The 13,234-nt window shown below is 49.1% G+C and overlaps 1 protein-coding gene across 1 annotated transcript in view; it reads right to left on the bottom strand.

Annotated features, from left to right (window-relative positions):
* Positions 1-13,234, bottom strand: part of LOC146421908 (olfactory receptor 14A16-like) — a 180,161-nt gene that overhangs the window by 44,517 nt on the left and 122,410 nt on the right. The gene's annotated exons all lie outside the window — the stretch shown is intronic.

Consider the following 13,234-nt stretch of genomic DNA (forward strand, 5'->3'; position numbering starts at 1 on the left):
AGAAGTTGTGAGGATTTCTCCATGAATAAGCTCAGAATTGTCCTTCCATTTGCTTTAAGCCTCTGTCTGCTCCACTGCTCTCAGGTACCTGCAGGCAGCACCCTCAGCCCTGCTGGGCTGGCAAAGAAACTGCTCCTCAGAAGAAATGTCTTTTTAAGCTTTTCTTGGTTGCCAGGAGTTCCCTCTGTGCCAGGAGCCCAGCCCAGCTCAGCAGCACAGCAACAGCACAAGGACTTTAATGAGCCTCTTGGGTGTTAGGGGTTGTTTACATCAGACTCAGTCCCTGAGTGTGTCTTCAAAAAACTTCTCAAGAATTCAAAGTTTCTTGAAGTTTTAATGGGTCTCACTGAGAGACACTACTGAGAAAGTGTCCCCAGGTTCCAGTCAGAGGAGAATACTGGAGGCAGTGATGACAGCTGGGGACAAACAAGGCAAAGGTATCTCTGATGCTGAGCAAACCTGGATGTGTTTCAGGAATGCAAAGGGCCAAGGCCTGAGCCCCAGCCCCTGGCAAGGCAGATCCTGTCCCTCCCTCAGTGCTCAGGGCTCTTCCCGGGGCACTGGCATGTGGGGATGTGCAATGCCAAGGGCAGGACCATGGGGCAGCCCCTGCCAGGCTGCTGGGCAGGGACAAGGAGGCAATGAGGCCCCAGGGCTGCAAGGGTCACTTGTGTCCTCCTCATGGCCTCAGGGCCAGGGACAGCAGCCATGGCCAAAGTGCTGCACAAGTTGGCTCTGTCAGGGCCTTGCAGCTCCTGCACATCCCTCTGCCCTCTCCAGCCCAGGCTGTCCTACGCTGTCCATGCCCTGTGCCTCTGTCCCTGCAGGCTGTCGTCATCCCCCGGCTGCCCCACCTCGCTGTGCCTTCCTTTGCTGACAGCTCTGCGTCCTGCCTGCCTCTGCCTTGGCACATAAAGCCTTGGGCTGACCCAGACTCCTTCTGGGGGATGTGTTGCACCACAGCACTGCCCTGGGAGGGAAATTTCCTCATGCCCAGTCTCATGCCTCTCCAGCTGCCCTTGGTGCCATTATTTCTTTCTCCGGCTATTTCCCACTATGTAGAAAAGCTCCACCATCTCTGACTCCACCCTTCAAGCCAACTCAGGCTTTTCTTGTCCTCAGTCTCCCAACCACTGAGCCCTAGGACTCATTCTTTAGATATTAGTCCTTTACTTGAGGCCTCCAAACCATTTCCTGGGACATTTCTCTGACCTCTGCATGGTTTGGCCCTGAAAATGTTGTGCTCTTAGTCCAGCTAAGATGGAAAGGCACTTTTTGCCAGGGGTTGTATTGGCAGAACAAGGCACTGTGTATTTATACTGAACAAGGGCAGATACGAATTGGATAAAGAAGAAATAAAAAGTTTATGATGAGGGTGACAGGACTCTGGCGCTGTGGCTAGCACAGGTCTTTCCCATGAGAATTCCTTTTGTGTTTTATAAATAAAGTTTGGATGTTATTAAAAACAGTGTCCCAAGATTTGGACGGTGCAGGCCTGGCCAATCAGGCCTAGGGGGAGGTTTCTGACTGAACAATCTGGGTGACCTTTGAAAACTCTACATATATGATGAAATCAAAACAATAAAGGGCTTTTCCTTCTTGCCACTGAGAACTGGGTTCTTTTCTCTGCTAGCGGCTCAACAGCGACATGGCACAGGTTGCTCATTGGGAGGAAACCTCATCCCTGGAAGTGTGCAAGGTCAGGAGCTTTGTGCAGCCTGAATGAGTGAAGTTAATCCTGGTTAATGGAAAGGGAGTTGGACTGGAGGTTTCTTCTAACCCAAACCATTGTACAGTTCTGTGATTCTTATATCCCCAAATCCGTTTCCATAAGGCTGCAAATATCTACACATCGTGTTAGCATTTTCATCTGGCCTAATTGCCAAGACTTCCATAAAAAGGAAAGAATTTCCATTCCTAGGACATGAATTGCCAGGTTATGGAGGAACCATTAAAAACCCAAACGGTAAAGAAACTGAAAGCAAGATCTAATATCTCTGTGAGAAAGACTCACCAAGTGGGACAATGGCAGAGACTCCCAGGGTGACCTCCCAGATTAGCATGGGGGTTTCTGCCTTGAGGTCTGAGACTCATGATGGGCATCCAGAATGGGAATTTGGGGAATGAGTGAGATTCTCCATGGGGTGTTTAGGAAAGAACCACAGGAAGAGAGAGGGTCGCACCATGCTGGGTTGTGAAAGAATAAACATGAGAAAAAACAGAAAAAGCAGATGAAAGAGCTGATCATGTGTAAACAGGTGATGCTCAGTGCCCATCCCTGGCCATGCCCTGCAACTGATTCCCACAGCCTGTCCTGTTTTCTGAATCCCTCCATGCCAAAAACTTTCTGGGACAAGGGAGCTCTCTCTGCTCTGGATACAGAGGGAACTCCAAGTGCCACATACTGCAGTGGGAACCACAAACCATCAGGTCTTGTGTCCTTTGGGGCCCAGGCCCTGGTGAGACTGGTGTGTGTGCACACAGCACTGGGGTGTGTGGGGCTGGGTGTAACCACCAGGGAACATCCAACCAGAGCCACCAGCCAGCAGCAGAGGCCTGGGAGCTGCTGTGTGACATCAGCTCCTGCAGGGATCCACACTGTCTGGGTGTCTCTGCAGCTCTGCATCTCATCCTGCCATGGCAGATCACACAAACAGCCCATCCTTGTGTCCCTTTCTGCCCTGACTGGGCTTTGGCTTGGCCTGGAAACCTCCCGAGGTGCCTCCCAGGAGGAGTCCCTGTGCATTTCCCTCCCCCATGGCTCTGCCCTTCCTGCTGCAGCAGCTGTGGGGCAGCAGAGCTGGGGCAGTGCAGGGACAGGGCTGGCTCTGACAGGGCTGTTGTGATTTGGGAATGGTGTTCTCCAATTTACTACTCCCACTAAAAACACCATGTGTCTCCCCAGATCGATATTCCCACCATCATCCCCCACACCACAGGGGCTTTACCTGCTTGGCCCTGCTTGATCTCAGCACACGTTTCACACTCATGGATAACCTGGAGATGCTGTCCATGGGTAAATCCATCCCTTGGTCACAAGCCCATCTGGAGGTTGCATCTCTTCCCTGATGACCTGAGCTGTCCTGGGCCCATGGAGCCAGAAATAACTCACCCTTGTGTGGCCATTCCAGACCTACCTGAGACACTTTAATCCTGGCAGCCCCATCCCCCTGTCCATTGCTGTGATGCTCCTCAGTGCCCAATTCTTGGCTACATGAGCATCCACAGGAGGGACTTTCACAGGCAACTGCTCTACCCAGGCAGTGATGTTTTGCCCCAATCCAGCAGCCCAGATGGGTTTCCCTCTGCACTGCCAATTGTCCTTTTTCCATCATTGCAGCCACCCCCCAGAGCATTTGCCACCATCCCCTGTTGGGGAAGATGAAATAGGAAAGCCTTATAGATATGATTACCTTGCAAGAGATGCTGAGGATATGGAAAATATGAGTGAGATGGAAATGCAGACAAGGTTTGAGTTGTAGAGTAACTAAAAAACAATGGTATGGCCACAAAGGTAATCCCCCCTCTTGATAGAACAATGCCCTCTGCCCAGGCAGGTCCAAAGGTCAGAGCAGACCCTACCTGCCTGGTAGAGATACCAAAAAAGGCAGTTTTTTAAGGTTTGAAACATGACCCTGTATGGTAATGTGATGATTCTAATAGGTTGTATGTAAGTGCTGTAGAGTTTGTAGCTTGTCTTAGCTTGGTTAAAGGGAATTAGAATGTTCAACAGAGAAGATGATTTATTGCATTGTAAACAGCAAATCACTGTCTTTTACTCTCTTTTACTCTCTTTCTCTCTCTCTCTCTCCCTTTCTGCTGGCCTGTTTGGAGCCGCGCCTGGCGGCTCAACAGGCCTCTCACCCCCACTCTATTTCGCAATAAACCCTCACATTCTAAAACTCATCTTTAGAGATCTCTTGTCCCTATTTCATCCCCATAACTAAACCCCACGGAGTCTATTCTTACAATCCCCGAGTCAGAGCAGAGGTGCAGCGCTGGCCATTTCTCTCGCTCAGAGCTCCGTGTATGGTCCCAGGATTGCAGTGACTGCAGGAAAGGGGCAGCCCACAGTGGGACATTTCTTGGTCAGATATAGACACAAAGAGTGGCAAACTGTCTGTGACTCGGGTTTGGGACTCCAAGCTGCTGCTGTGGTTTGCAGGGAGCTGCAGTGTGGCACAGCCCTGGCTGTGCCCAGGAGCGCTGGCTTGGGAGAAGGTGTTGGTGCAGCTGGGCCAGGGAGCTGCAGGGAGTGGGGAATGAATCCCTCCTGGTGTCCTGTCCTAGGGTGACACTGTGGGGCCTTGTGGAACCAAACAGACCATTGTGGCACTGTGGAACCTCATGGAATCAAGGGTTCACTGTGACACTGTGGGAACACATGGAACCAAGGAGATCATTGTGACACTGCAGGGCATCATGGAACCAAGGAGACCATTGTGGAATTGTGAGTCCTCATGGAACCAAGAGGCTGCTGTGACACTGCAGGGCTCTTTGGAACCAAGGGACCATTGTGACACCATGGGGCCTCATGGAGCCAAGCAGACCATTGTGACACTTCAGGGCCCCATTGACCCAAGGGTTCATTGTGACACTGTGGAACCTCATGGAACCAAGAGACAGCTGTGGCAATGCAGAGCCCCATGGAATGAAGGTGACCATTGTGACACTGTGGGGCCTTGTGGAACTGATACTGAAATCAGCCTTACTGAAACTTTCTAACACAGTTTGTGTATTAGAAAGCAGCCACTCTTTATTGCAGTGCTGGGCACTCAGAGGATCCTTCCTCCATTCAAGTGCCCTGAGCACTGGGTAAGCAGAGTTTTTATCACACACACTGATTACATATTCATGAGCTATCCCTGCTTATTTGATGGATAAGTATTACTTTATTTTACCTAAGTGCACCCTTTGTCACAAGTCCTTGCATGGTTCTTTGGAGTCTGTCTTCAACCTCCAGTGTCCTTTTTAGGGGGCTGTCCCTTGACTCTCCCTTTTGAGTAAGGGCAGTATTGTTGTTTTGCATAACTTCTGCTTTGTCAACTTTGCAGAGCTGAGCTGGAATCCTGCTTGTGTTTTGTGTGACTTCTGTTTGCCTCAATTACATCCTTGATCTATTTCTGCAAGGCTGTGCTGTTCTGTTCTACTGTCCTTAGCAAGTCCCCCCCTTTTCCTGAATCTCAGTTCCTGATGGGAACTGATCTCTCAATATCTCTATTTATTTTATAGCTTAAGGCATTACAACAGCTACAACACTGAATCTTGATGGAAGCTAAAACCATACATCAAATTATTATGGTGACCATTATTGATGCCTGAAACAGGCTACATGAAACAGAATGATACCTTAATAATTTCAGGTTTTTTTCCTTAAAACTATTATATGATGTCTGTCTCAGATCTTTGTAATGTTTCATCACTTGATAGAAGTCTAAACAGCTTTGCATATTCTACCTGCAGCCAATAATTTTCTTTCTGCAGGAGAGCTATCAGATTTGATATCAATTTGATATCTAAACTGCCAAATCTAGGCCATGACTTGTTTTCCTCCAGTTTATAGGTTGGCCAGACTCGTTGTCTGATCAATTCTCGTTTTCTAAAAACAGTACCTTTACCAGTCAGAATCTTCCAATTTTTCAGTACTAGCTCTAATGGGGAATTCTTAGGAATTGGGATTGAACCATCACGTGGGAAGTAACCCCCATATCCAACTTTATAAACAAGAAAAATCACAGAAATACATGAACAAGGAAAAACAAATGCGGCATATGAACCTGTTACCTCCTGTGCCACAGCGTAGAGCTTAATTCACAACGCCACATGCTGGCTCAAGGCCAAGGTTTGCCACTGCAGGGCGATCTCTGGTGTCGGGGAAGATGAAATAGGAAAGCCTTATAGATATGATGACCTTGCAAGAGATGTTGAGGATATGGAAAATATGAGCGAGATGGAAATGCAGATAAGGTTCGAGTTGTAGAGTAACTAAAAAACAATGGTGTAGCCACAGAAGGTAATCCCCCTTCTTGATAGAACAATGCCCTCTGCCCAGGCAAGTCCAAGGGCCAGGGCAGACCCTACCTGCCTGATAGAAATCCCAAAAAGGCAGTTTTTTTAAGGTTTGAAACATGACCCTATATGGTAATGTGATGATTCTTATAGGCCGTATGTAAATGCTGTAGGACTTGTAGTTTGTCTTAGATTGGTTAAAGAAGAGTTGAATATTCAACAGAGAAGACAATTTATTATATTGTAAACAGCAAATCGCTCTCTTTTTGCTCTCTTCTTTCTGCTCTCTCTCTCTCTCTCTCTCTCTCCCCTTTCTGCTGGCCTGCTTGGAGTCGCGTCTTGCAGCTCACAGGCCTTTCACCCCCACTCTATTTCGCAATAAACCTTCACGTTCTAAAACTCATCGTTAGAGATCTCTTGTCCCTATTTTATCCCCATAACTAAACCGCACGGAGTCAATTCTTACACTCTGGGCCTGCAGCGTGGAGCTTACCACACCTGCTGCCCGAATTTACTCACGTGCCTCTGTCTTGGGTCCTTGGTCTCCAATACTTTCCAGATCGCCACCGTCCGGCGCAGCTCCAGCAGAGAGTGGTAGGTGTTGCTCTGGGCCCAGAGGGATTTGCAGAGACATTCCTGTCCCATCTGGGTCGCCAACTGATGCTGGAAACAGGCTACCTGAAACAGAGGCCAAGACAATTAGGTGTATAAAAAGTGAACAAATTTATTCAAGGCCTTCAAGGTACATTCAGGCAAGCAAAGACCCCCTCAAAGAGACTACACCCAAAATGGACACCTGGGTCACGAGCTCTTCACTTTTTATAAGTTTTCTCTTATTGACATTTTGGTCCCTAATTCTCCAATCACACCTTCAGGTGATGATACTGACTGCCCCAGGCTTGCTCTCCCCTTTCCACAGTTGTTTACATATCTTCGGGCCCTGAGGTAACGAATATGTCCTTGAGTCTCTATCCAGAGAGCTTTATTGTGGTTAAATGTGTTGAGAACAGAAGTTTTCAGCCTTTTGTAAGAGCACAGAACTACACCAAGTTACAGATACATGAAGAGGAAAAGAAATTAAATTATTAAGGTACCATTATAAACAGATGTTTTAGCCAAGTCTACCTGGGTAACCACCAAGAAAGTTTGGTCCAGATGCTTTCAAATCCCCAGGAGGTGCCATCTTGAGCTGTGCACTGCAAAAAGTTGCCGGTAGCACTTGGAAAGGTCCCTTCCCCTTTGGCTGGAGCAGAGCAGTTTCCCAGTCTTCCAAGCAGACCCAATGTCCTGGTTGGAACTCGTGCCCTGTGTGTCCAATGCCATCAGTCTGGAGATCTCCACTGCTCGCTGCAAATCCTGTAAGGTTTTACTAAGAGAAATGGGGGAATTATTCAAATCAACCCCTCATTTTACATGTGTGTGTTTCCCGGAGTGTGGCACTTGGTAGGGTTAACCACAGAGAAGCTCATAGGGGCTGATTTTGCTGGTGTCCCACAGCTGAATTGTGCTTTAAAGTAGAGCCACAGGTAAGGCTTGGCCCCAGGTCAAGGAGGTTTCCTGACATATTTTACGCAATTGCAGTTTGTTTAGAACTCATTCTCTCAACTTTGCCACCAAGGGCTGTGAGGAGACACCTTGTCCTGAGGCACTGGGCCTCCTGGCACAGCCCCAGCAAGGCTGGGCACTGTCACCCCCATGTCCTGCCCTCAGCATTCTCCCCCACATCCCAGTGCCCCTGGCAGAGCCCTGAGCAAGGCGGGAGGGACAGGATCTGCCTTCCCCTAGCTGGGGCTCAGCCCTTGGCCTTTCTGCTGCCTCCAGCCAGCCCAGGCTGTGCTCAGCACCTGAGCTGCCTGCACAGAGCCTTTGCCTCCCTGCACTGCTGGCCTCAGGGATCTGCTGGAAGGAGTCCCTGGGGAGCCTTGGTCAGGAATGGCCCTGGGGGCTCCTTCATGCTCCCAGGGACTGCAGGTTTGTCAAAGGTCTTTGGGTTTTGCTTTTGCCTTGGAGTCTCTGAGAGCTTTGTGCAATCATGGCCTCCAATTATCTGCTCTAATGAGTCCCTTGAGATTCTCTGTCAGTAACAACACTCAGTGGGGCTCATTAATGCTTCAAGGTACTCAGGGTTTATTAAAGTCCTTCTTTTTGACACTGAGTCTCCGAGAGGTTTGTGCAATCCTGGCCTCCAATTATCTGCTTTAATTAGTCCCTTGAGAGCCCTTGTTAGTAATGACACTCAGTGGGGCTCATTAATGCTTCCAGGTACTCAAGGATTTTTAAGGTACTTTGAGTTTTGCTTTCTATACTGACTCTCTGAGAGGTTTTTGTGCAATCATGGCCTCCAGTTCTCTCCTCCAAGGAGTCCAGGAGGAGCCTGTGTTGGTTATGGACCTCAGTGGGAACCATTAATGCTTGGAGACACTTTGGGTTTTTCTCTTGACTTTGACTCCTGGAAAGGTTTGTGCAATCTCCTCTCAGGTTTGCCCTGAGGTTCAAGGGCTCAGCACCAAATGCACCACAGAGCTCATTAGGATCAAGCAAGTCCTGACAAACCATGGCTCTGCCTTGATTTCCCTCTGGTCTAGTGCAGTTCATTAGGAAGGTTTCCTATCATAGATATGGAGAAATATTTTTTTTAAGCAATCTAAAACTTCTAAATTGCTAAGTTTCCCACTGAAAACAGACACTCTCCTCAAGTGTATGCCAAGCCCAAGCTGCCACCAAGGAGATTCCCCTTCCCCAAGCCAGGCAGAACTCTGCAAGAAATGTTTTGGACAAACAGGAAGTTCTACAATAAACACAAATCAAGAGCTGGCAGGAGGCACAATTAGACCAACTGCTGGCACAATTAGACCAACAGCCCCTGCCAATGCTGAGCACCTGTGAGCTCTGGGTGTGCCCTGCTGGTGTCCCTGAGATGGCCTGGCAGTGCCCCAGCCCTGCTGGGCTGTGCACAGGACCTGCTCCTGGGCAGAGCTGTCTCTCTGCAGCGCTGCCGCTTGCCAGGAGCTCCTCTGTACCAGGAGCCCAGCCCAGCTCAGCAGCACAGCAACAGCACAGGGACTGGAATGACCCTCGCGGGGCTTTGGAGCTGTTTGCATCACACTCAGTCCCTCAGAGTGTGTGCAAAAAACTTCTCAAGAAGTCAAACATAAATAGAAACATTGAAGTTCCTTGTAGTGTTAATGAGTTTCACTGAGGGACACGACTGAGAAAGTGTCCCCAGGTTGCAGTTAGAGCAGAACACTGTAGGCAGTGATGACAGCTGGGGACAAACAAGGCAAAGGTGTCTCTGATGCTGAGCAAACCTGGATGTGTTTCAGGAATGCAAAGGGCCAAGGCCTGAGCCCCAGCCCCTGGCAAGTCAGATCCTGTCCCTCCCTCAGTGCTCAGGGCTCTTCCCGGGGCACTGGCATGTGGGGATGTGCAATGCCAAGGGCAGGACCATGGGGCAGCCCCTGCCAGGCTGCTGGGCAGGGACAAGGAGGCAATGAGGCCCCAGGGCTGCAAGGGTCACTTGTGTCCTCCTCATGGCCTCAGGGCCAGAGACAGCAGCCATGGCCAAAGTGCTGCACAGGTTGGCTCTGTCAGGGCCTTGCAGCTCCTGCACATCCCTCTGCCCTCTCCAGCCCAGGCTGTCCTACGCTGTCCATGCCCTGTGCCTCTGTCCCTGCAGGCTGTCGTCATCCCCCGGCTGCCTCACCTTGCTGTGCCTTCCTTTGCTGACAGCTCTGCATCCTGCCTGCCTCTGCCTTGGCACACAGAGGCTTGGGCTGATCCAGACTCCTAACAAACCATGGCTCTGCCTTGATTTCCCTCTGGTGTAGTGCAGTTCATTAAAAAATTGTTTTTTTTATACTTATGGAAAGATATTTCAAGGAGCATCTAAAAAATCCAAATTCCTAGTATAAAGGGTTTATTTTTCCCTGTAGAGAAGAGGTGATTGCAGCATTCTGTGACTGACATTGATCCAAGGTCTTCCCGAAGGAGGTCTGGCTTGGTCAGAGAAGCTGCGCCTTGACATCTGAGTGGGGACAACCCTGGTCCTCAATGCCCAACCTAATCCTGTCTCTCCTCACTCACCTGGGACCTGCTTTGCTTGCAGCACTGGCTGCACTCAAGCAAAGAGGGGTTTTCTTATTCTATTTTTTGAAGCAATCTCAAACTCCTAAGTTTCCCCACTGAAAACAGACACCCTCCTCAAGTGTGTGCCAAGCCCAAGCTGCCACCAAGGAGGTTCCCCTTCCCCAAGGAAGAGCCATGCAAGGAATGTTTTAGACACATATGAAGTTCTGCAGTAAACTCAATTCCAGAGTTGGATGAAGGCAGAATTAGAGCAACTGCTGAAGGACAGACAAGCTTTGAACTACTTGCAGCTCAAAGCACCAAGTGGTTGTTGGGAGGTGTGTGAGTGAGCCAAGAGTGAGGGGAAGGGAAATGCAGAGAGCCCTGGAAGTGCTGCAGTGCAGCCAGGCTGCTGGGAAGGGCACTGCAGCCCTGCCCTGGGCCAGGCTGAGGGTGGATTCTCATCCCAACCTGCACTGGGCATTTGTCAGAGACTGAAATAGTTCATGCCTCAAACATTGATATAAAGTTTTGCTCATTATAACAAAAAGTGTATAAAGAAGCTACAATCAAAGAAACCTCCCTGAAGATACCTGACTGGGACTTTGGACTGAGTCAAACTGCTGAGATTAGATAAAGGGAAACCCTATTGTTCAATCATCTCAAGCTGAGGGAAAGGTATGCATACACAAAGGCCAAAGCCACCAGCTGTGCTGAGAATCATCCCTGGCTGAGTTTGGGGTGGGGGCAGAGCACAGCTCACAGAAGCCAGGTTGACACAAACTGGCCCAGCTGTGGAACCCCCAGCCTCACTGGCTACATCCATGGGACTTTCACGTGAGAGGCAGCTGAGGGGGAGTCACAATCCATCACAGACCCCCCAGAGTGCTAGGCCTTGCACCACAAAAGTGCAGGTGATGCAAGCAAAGTCTGCTGCTAGAGACTGTCCCCTCCCCCGGGGGGACATGTCTGGACATTGCCCCTGGCCTGAGTGTATATTAACCCATGGCATCCTGTGCTTTTCGGGGGGACCACCACCACCAAGAAGACCAGCTGGAGAGGATCAACGCAACATCGTTGGGATCCACGGATGGTGATATTTTCTCTTTCCCTCTTTCTGTCCCCCCCACCTCTTTTCTTACTTCTCTTTTTCTCTCTTTCCTTCTCTCTCTCTCTCATATTTACTATCAAATAAAACTCATACTATTGACTGGCATATGGTCTCGTTTGTACCTTAATTCGGGCAGAGGTATTTCTAAAGAACCTTAATAATTAGATCATAACAGCATTGCAAGGGGCTGTTGCCATGGTCACTTTACTGACCACTGCTGGGTTTGAGTGCCATGGCAACCGTGAGACGTTCAAGTTTCCTTGGAAACAGTGGGGACATACTGGGGGACACAGGGTATGCTGAGGGGAAAACTGGGCTGACTTGGATGGACTGGGATGGACTGTGAGGGTACACTGAGACATACTGGGACATACCAGGACATACTGGGAGTGATACTGGCCAATACTGGGGCAAACTGGGGATGCTGTGAGTGATACTGGGGGATACTGGGACATACTGGGGACACTGTGGGAAATATTGGGGGACACAGGGGAACTCTGGGAGTGACACTGGGATGAACTGGGACATACTGGGGGACATTGGGTGGAAATGGAAGATACTGGGAATGAACTTGAGTATCTTGGGGGGGCCTGGAGGGGCACTGGAGTTGTACTGGGCTGAACTGGACTGTACTGGGAGGGATGGGAGGGATTGATTAGGCTGTTCCTGCCTCTGTCACCGCCCATTGGTCACCACTGCCGCCCATCACTGCAGCAGCCAATCAACGTCCGGATGTGGGGCTTAGGGGCGGGGCCTGGAGGTGATGCCATTTTCGTCTCATTTTGCCTCTAACTCCCATCATGCCCCCTGTTCTCTGCCCCCATATCCCCCGTGTGATAAATACATATCATAATGTTGGCTTTTCGCAAATATCCCAATGGATACTCTGTGTATTGTTTGAATTCTTTTCTTACAGAGGTAGCCTGGCTGGGAAAAATTGCTGTACAATGATGACTAAGGTCTTTCTCTCTAGTACCAGCTGAGTTTAATAGCAGTAAAATAGCTGTTCTAGTTGGATTCAAATGCTTGAAGTGTCTGCTTGAACTGGATCCCATCCCCCGGCCGGACCCTGCCTCTGACACTGCAACTATCAGCTCCTGGCGCTGCAGGAACCACAATCTGGGAGTGAGAACAGATCAGTGACAGACGACTGCGCATGCTGCCAGGAGGCGGATCAGTTCCCAGAACGTGCAAAAGAGTTTGGAGAGAAATATGAATATGTGTAACTGTTTATGAATATGCATTAGGCTGAAGGGTATGGAAAGGGTGTCTCTGTCCATTCCAGGGGTGCTTTTCTGGCTGAATGCCAAAGCACCCAGCGCTGACCTTTTGCTTTTATCTGTCCCTTATTGTCTTTTATTAAACCTTTTTAATCCTAACAGCAGAGTGAACCTCGTTTTTCACAGTTCACTGGAATAAACTTACGAGTTTGGGTTTTCATTGGACTAGGTTGTTTGGCAATAATAGCCTTTTTAATTCTCTGTCTTGTCCTTTTCAAAACAGTTAAAAACAGTTAAAAATGTTAAAAGTAAACCAAAACAAGTCATGGTTTCCTTAGCTTTATCCACAACCTTAGTAAAAACAGAAGGGGCAGATGTGGGGTTGCAGAGGAAGAGGCCCCCATGATCCCATGAGAAACCAAAGAACCTGAAAGGATGCAGAAAAGTATTGATCAGCACAGGATCTGAAGCAGATAAGCAGATTCCTTCTCTCCCCTGGGGAGAATAACAATTCTCAATTCTCTGTATTGAGAAACTGTGAAAAGGCTGAGAAAACAACTAAGAACTTATCACACTGAAAAGTATATCTACTATATGGCTTTGTAATAAAATCAGAATTTGCATACAGTGAGTGATTCTCATTCCTACGCTAAATGGCACCACGACTTTCCATGTCAAACCCTGCAGGGCAGGGACAGCTCTTGTGGCACAATCCCTCCTGGCCAAGGACACAGTACTGGGAAGGCCTTTCTATGCCAGCAAAGGAAAGCTCCTGGCTCAGGGTCACCTTTCCTGCTCAGCCAGACACCCCAAGTTCTCCAGGAGCAGA

This window comes from Lichenostomus cassidix, unplaced genomic scaffold (assembly GCF_008360975.1).
Source record: "Lichenostomus cassidix isolate B80296 unplaced genomic scaffold, HeHo_3.0 HiC_scaffold_46, whole genome shotgun sequence".
Classification (NCBI taxonomy): domain Eukaryota; kingdom Metazoa; phylum Chordata; class Aves; order Passeriformes; family Meliphagidae; genus Lichenostomus; species Lichenostomus cassidix.